Source organism: Homarus americanus, unplaced genomic scaffold, assembly GCF_018991925.1.
Source record: "Homarus americanus isolate GMGI-L3 unplaced genomic scaffold, GMGI_Hamer_2.0 scaffold52512, whole genome shotgun sequence".
Taxonomy (NCBI): domain Eukaryota; kingdom Metazoa; phylum Arthropoda; class Malacostraca; order Decapoda; family Nephropidae; genus Homarus; species Homarus americanus.
Genome location: NW_024735442.1, coordinates 5,344,854 through 5,352,531, shown reverse-complemented (window position 1 = coordinate 5,352,531; position 7,678 = coordinate 5,344,854).

Sequence of the window (7,678 nt, the reverse complement as noted above, 5' to 3'; positions counted from 1 at the left end):
TCTACACAGCCAGCACTGTTACACGTTGAGTTGACAGCACTCTGTCGATGGACCCGGCTGAGACTTCGTTACACTTAGTGGCGGGCTTCTCTCGAGCGGGACTGGGGACTTGGTCGCTGGCCCTTCCTGGTTACAAGAACACACTCTCGTGAGGGAGGGCTAGGACGTCCTATATATTGGAAGACCAGCCGTCAGGTTGAGCTGATCGGGGGGGCGGCGAAGGGTCTCCTTACATTTGCCCTCGCTAATGTAGGGTCAGGTCTGGACTTTTTCAGAGACTATAAGTTGTTGTATCCTGGAGAAATCTTCAGATGAATGCTTTTCTGTTAACATCGTTGGTGGGGCCGTGTGACATGAGAGGCCCTGGTTGATTTGTGGCCCCTTGACTTGGGCTCGAGGGTTACATTTTACCTGATTAATGTGAGGATAGGTCTGGACCTTGTCTGGGATGTACTGTGGGTCTCTTGTGTAAATTGGGGAAGGACCGCAGGTGGCTCCTTTGTTCACTGTGTGTCTTACATATTTTGTTGGGGCTGTGCGACATGTGGGGGGGAGCCTGGTTGATTTATAACCCTTGGGCAGCTGCGAGTGTTACCCATACACTTGACCCCCCCTAATGTCGGGTCAAGTCTGGACTGTTTCTGAGATGTAAGCTGTGGTCTGACACCCCATCACTACACTAGCAACAATGGGAATTACCTTGGAGTACTGGAACTCCTGGCAAAATTGGACCCTTTTCTTGCACAGCATCTGGAGAAGTATGGTGCTGTAGGTAGTGGAAAGACTTCATATCTCTCAAAAACGATTTGTGAGGAAATGGTCAATCTGATGGCTGAAGAAATTCACTCAATTATCATAAGTGAAGTGAAACAAGCCAAATATTTTTCAGTTAGTGTAGATTCCACAGGGGATGTTAGTCATACTGACCAACTTACATTCATAGTTCGTTATGTCAAACCTGATGGCAAACCTGTTGAGCGATTTCTAAAGTTCATAGACATACATGACCATGGTGCAGAGAGCATAGCCTCAACTGTTGTACAGTTAATTAAAGATGTTGGTCTTGATTTGAGTGACATGAGAGGGCAGAGTCATGACAATGCTGCCAATATGTCAGGCATTTACACTGGTCTCCAAGCCAGAATAAAGGCTATGAATCCCCTGGCATATTATGTCCCTTGTGCAGGTCACTCCTTGAACCTTGTAGGAACATCAGCTGCCAGCAGTTGCCTTGGGTCTGTTTCATATTCCATATTTTTGCAAGCCTTATACAACTTCTTCTCAGCCTCCACATATAGATGGGATCACTTGAAAGCTGCACTACCTGCTGAAGAGATTGTAGTGAAATCCCTTTCAGAAACTCGCTGGGGTGCGAGGGCTGATGCTGTTAAAGCAGTGTTTTTACATTACCTTGAGAGAAAGTCAGCACTGGAGAACATATGTTCTGACAGTAGACAAACTGTGGCTACAAAGCTTGAAGGTGAAGGCCTCATAAGACAAATGGAAGCATTTGAAACAGCACTTCTTACTGTAATATGGTATAAGATCTTAACAAGGTTTAATACAACCAGCTTATCACTACAAAAAGTTGAGACCGACCTTCTGTCAGTTGTGAAACTGTATGAGAGTTTGATCTCCTTCGTCTCAGAAATGAGACAGGGTCAGTTTGATGAAATAGAAGATCAGGCTAGGGCTTTTGCTGAGCCTGTCTACACTGAGACAACACAAAGAACAAAAAAGAAAAACTTTTCTTTGATGAGTCAGTTGGCACTGAAACTCAACTTGATCCACGTGAGAAGTTCAAGGTGGACAATTTCTACACCATATTAGATTGCCTTAGGAATGAATTAGAGCACAGAGTGAATGCCTACTCAGAAATAAAGAAGCTGTTTAGCTTCTTAACGGAGTATGACAGTATGAAATATGATGATCTCAAAGCCCAACTGGAATTGGTTGTCAGTACCTATTCCAGTGACCTGGAAGCATCTGTTTTAGATGAGTTTTTGCAATTTAAAGACATTTTGTCTTCTGAATCTGACAGGTCAGTGACAAACATCTCCACTTTGCTGAGGTCCAAAGATGGTATTTTGACAACTGCCTTTCCCAAAATTAGTACCTTGGTAAGAATTTTCCTTACCATCCCCATTACAAATTGTGAAGGAGAGAGGTCTTTCTCTACTCTATCTAGGGTGAAAAATCACCTGAGGTCTACCATGGGACAAACCAGATTAAACTTACTTTCATTATTATGCATTGAATCTGGCCTCCCACAATCCCTTGACACAAACAGTATCATTGACAAATTTTCCATGAAAAAAGTAGGAAGAATTTATTTTGAAATTCACACAGTTTGCTGTACTTCATGTGTTTGCAAAATTGATTATGCTTCAAGTTAATTGTATTTCTTTCATTATTCCCATATATAAGATGTACATGATATAGAACTAATTTGATTAAAAGTAATGATGTGTCACATTGTGTTGAAATTCTTATTTCTTACATTATAATATTATGATATTATGTAATATTTGATGACATTTGGCCATTGCAAAATAATTACAGTAAAATATATATATATATATATATATATATATATATATATATATATATATATATATATATATATATATATATATATATATATATATATATATACCCGTGAAAACAGGCTCCTTAATCTCACACATAGGTTCGGCATGCACCAGTATTTTCTTAAGGCACAAACAAGCCCTTCACAACCTTGGAGAATGTTCTTCTAAGTACCCACTAGACTCCTGGTCTCAGTGTGTGACCATTCATTCACTCAGCTAGCCTCATTTTACACTCAGTACATCCATGAAACGGAAGGGAGTGAGCAAATACAGACCTTGTACAGTTGAGGGGAGCTCTAGCTTCCCTTTAGTAAAAGGTTTTCTCTAAACTGCCTTTAGATTTGTAGTATTGTGAGCCGAGGTGCAGGAGATCTGGTGACACCAAACGATCGTCAAACGGGGACAGACGATGGTCCCGTCGTTAGTTGTACACCCAGACAGCTGGTTTCAGTCCAACCCTCACTGCTCACTCAACCACGTGGGCTCAACTCAGATGAGTAGACGCGTTCAGATCGTGCAGACGTTCATACCTTGTGGGCTCTACAGAATCCCTGTAATATACCCTCTGTTAGCTGTTGTTAACTACCTTCACTCACCCATTGTTTGTTCCTACAGCCTTATCTAGCTCTGTCTGAGATTGAATAAAACTCACTTGTTAATACTGATGTTAAATGAACGAAGGAAACCAGTTCACGTGGTCGTCTCCCTGGGCACAAAGCAACGTCCTGCTGGCTCGACCACTGTTTCGCGACTGCCAGACAGACGCTCTTCCTTCAAAGCTTTCTTTTGCCGAGTGACTTATTTACGGCACGACTAATAGCTTAATTAGGACTTACGCCACATTTTCAGACTGGGAAACGATCTATAATCATTTTCAATTTAATAACTGTCATTTAATTTCATAATCATGTCCAAATTAAGTCGCCAGAGTATACTTAATATTATATGAGCGCAGTTCCCGGAGCTCTCACTACTGTGCGAGCAGCGCCACCATCACTCAGACGACCTTGAAAGACTTAGTATCGCCATTATTGGTAATTGAGTCTCTAAATATTTCACTGAAATTTCTGAAAATTACAATCGACCCCCCCCTAAAAGAAAAACAGCACTGTCCTCGTGTGCTGAGAGAACAACTTAGAGCCACCTCCAAATCTGCACGATTCCAACTCGCAGCCAGCCTGGCCCTTGAACTAGAGAACCACTGTCATAAATAATACCAAATCCAAATCCTGCATACTGTACTCTCCTTTTGCCTGGCCCTTGAGCTTAGAGAACCAGTGTCAAAATAATACCCAATCCAAATCCTGCATACTCTCCTTTGGCCTGGCCCTTGAACTCAGAGGAACCAGTGTCAAAAATAATAATACTCAGTCCAAAACGAACGCTCTCACGTCTTCAACGATCGACTCAATCCAAGCCTCCGAACCCATGCCGGCAGACCAACCCTCTAACAATGTACCAGTATATATTAGTGAGGCCCTGGCCATTGCAACCGTACACTCAATCCCGCTCATGACAGCAACTCAATCCCGCTCATGACAGCAACCACAACTCAACGCACATTTCTGACCTAGCCATCTCTCCAATCCCCTCTGCCCTATTCACGCCTTCTCCAACTCACCCTCGACAACCTACTTTTTCTCATTACCATGCACACCTGAACTGTAATCGGTCGGCTTCGTCTTCGTCTCTCAGCTGGAGGGCTCAATCGACCTCTCTAAACTGCTTCTCTTTTGCCACTCCACACCTTTCGCAGCTGGCTATGTAGTCCCGCACTGTTTCTCCCATGCCTGGCCAAAGACCTCGCTCCTGCACCAGCGACAGAGTACGATCTCGCCCCTGATGCCCAAACTCGCCGTGGCAGGCTCTAATCAACGCCTCCTGCAAGTTTGGAGGTAACACTGGCACCTCCCTCCATAGATACTTTCCTTCGGGTCTTCTATGCCACACAACCTCTTCTCTTACTATCAGGGATTTCCTCGTTCGGTACATCTTGCGGAAGTCATCATTTTGGAGCTCTACCTGTACCTCGTCCTCCGGCAGCTCTCCCGCCACCCATCTTCACATTTTTGTAACACAGTTCATGCCTTCTTGCTCCCTACGCAGCCCATCTATTGTCCACAGTTCCTTCCTTCCTGCCCCATTCTCCTCTACGACCTGCAGAGCTGTACACTCTTCCTCACTATCTTCCTCCTGTTCCGTCGGGATTCTAGATAGAGTATCCGCCACTGTGTTGTTTTTCCCCGGCTGGTACTCTATAGCAAAGTTAAACTGCTCGAGATCCGCATTCCACCTACTTTCCACGGCACCTAGCTTAGCCTTCTCTCGATGACTGAGTGGGTTGTTATCTGTATAGACCGTGAAACCTTTCCCCGCCAAATAATCCCTGAATTTATTTACTACTGCCCATTTGAGTGCTAACATCTCTAACTTGCCGTCCTTCCGCTGGGACCTCACCGCACCTAGCCCACTAAAACTTGCGTCTGTCTCTAATATAAACTCCTGAGTGAAATCTGGGCAAGCCAACACCGGTGTCTGCGTCACCCTGTCTTTCAGTTTCTCAAAAGCCTGTTGTTGTTCCTCCCCCCACTCACTATCTACCCGATCCTTAGATTTCCCGTGCATCAACGCATGCAGTGGAGCAGCTATTTGGGCAAAACCTTTAACAAATTTCCGTTAAAACGATGCGAACCCTACAAAAGACCGCACCTCTCTCACCGTCTGAGGGACTGGCCAATCTCTTAGTACCCTAATTTTCTCAGGATCAGCTGTGATGCCTTCAGCTGACACCTGATAGCCTAAATAGCTTACTTTGGAGGCCATTATTCACACTTTTTAGGTTTAAATCTTTGGTTATTCTCCCTCATCCTGCAAAACAGTTCCCTCAATCTGACTATATGCTGATCTATTGTACTTGAAAACACCACCACATCATCAAGGTATACAAGTAACTAGAAGATCTTATCCCCTAAAATCCGCTCCATATATCTCTGAAAGGTTCCCGGACTATTTAACAATCCCATAGGCAGTCGTCTGTACTCAAAGTGTCCGAAGCTTGTGCTGAAGGCAGTCTTCGGACGGTCTGAAGGTTTTACTTCTACCTGGTGATATCCCGCCTCCAGATCAAAAGTTGAGAAAAACTGGGCCCCCGTCAGAGATTCTAGAGTTTCATTTATCCTAGGCAGAGGAAATGCATCGCGTACCGTGACTTTATTTAAGTTTCGGTAATCAATGCACAACCTCAGCGTTCCGTCCTTTTCCCTCACTATTACAATGGCGGCAGAGTACGGACTCTCACTATGCTGGATTACTCCCTGATCTAACAGCTGGCTAATGTGCTGCTTCACCTCTGGTACTTGGTTTGGAGGGATCCTCCGGTATGGCACCCTAACTGGCCTGTCTGTTGTCACTGGGATCTCATGCTGAACCCCAATAGCCTTTCCTATGGGCTGGCCCTCCCCTTCAAAAATAAAGCTAAACTCTTCTATTAAACTCCTAACTGCACGCTCTTGTTCCTCATTCATTTTCTCCGTATGCACTTTGACCTCCGTACAGGTATCCGGTTGAACTATCCTCACATATACCTCCCCAGTGGTGGCTGCCTCGACTTCCGTCCCAGAAGCCACCTTCCCAATCCGCCAATTGCCCCTCAATTTCCTACGACGCTCACACAGATTTTCCACCAACACCTGGGTCATGCCTCTCACCACTCTTACGGCTGTCGGCAACACTATCACCCCTTCAGGCATCCAACCTTCATCCTCCATTGTTAGAGGCTCAATCACTACTTCTTTGCTAGCTACCTGGCTTAATGAGGGAACACATACTGACAGCAACCGACTACTCCGGGGAGGGATAGTTGGGTTTTTCCTTCTCTCTGTCGTACAATACCCTAGACTGGTGGCCTCTACCGCACATAACTGCCGAACCTCATTCAAGCAATTTTCCCACTGAGCTGTGCTTCTGGCTTCCCTGCACAAGTGATACATGTGCGGCCAGATTTCCGCAACCTCCCCCAGCACATTCATACCCAACAACCCAACATGCGATTGCCCCTTACCCTGGGTCTCAATCCCAGGACAAACCAACAGCCCCACATCCGTAACTTCCACCCCACATACTACCATAGTGACTCGAATACACCCCACACATGGCACTGAAGACCCCGACGCCCCTTTTACCCATACCCGAGTGGGCTGCAACACCACGCCTGCAGGCTCCAGCTCCCGACGGTAGAAGTTTTCGTCAATTAACGACACTTCTGCCCCAGTATCTACTAAACCCCACATTTCACGACCCGCTACCAGCACCGAAACCTTAGGACACTCTGCTGTCAGCCTCAAGGTACCTTCTGTCGTGATTAAATTTGTCATGTGGACCACGCTTGGCCACGGATCCGCTCTCTCCTGGTTCATAACATCGCCGGCAGAATCTATTGGTTGGGCCAGGAGCGGTTGGCGGGGACTGCCTGGCCCTGGCCGTTTCCCGACCGCCAGTTCTGATTATTATTTCCAACTCGATACTGGCCATTGGCCACATATCCCCTTGGGGCACTCTCTCCTGGTCATGACCTGTTCGTGCAATTGAAACTGCGGTGGCCTTCCTGTCCACACGCATAGCACTTCGGGGGGATCGACCCCCCAGCCTGAGGACCGTTTTCTCTTCCCTTGGTCAGCAGTACCTCCCTCAAGGACTCGTTTGTGTTTCACCTCTCTCAGCCCCGTGATCCACTCATCTAGACTGCGGTGAGGATTCTTTTAGATCTCCTCCGATAACCACATATGGTTTTTTTCCTCCTTTAGTCCCTGAGTGATTGCATCTCCCAACAGAACCTTATCATATTTATGTCCATGGCGGTTCAATTCGTCGTGTAAATCGAGCATAGCATCATAATATTCAAGGAGCGTTTCGTTGCTCCTTTGTTTCCGATTTATAACCTTCTGAATGGCGTCGTATGTGGCCGACTGCCCGCCGTATTGCTGCTTCAAATAGTTAGTTAACTTGTCTACTGTTTCCCAGTCTCTGCGTGCATTGTATACACGATCTGCCGCAGGCCCCACAAGATGCTTTTTTATGAATTGGATTCG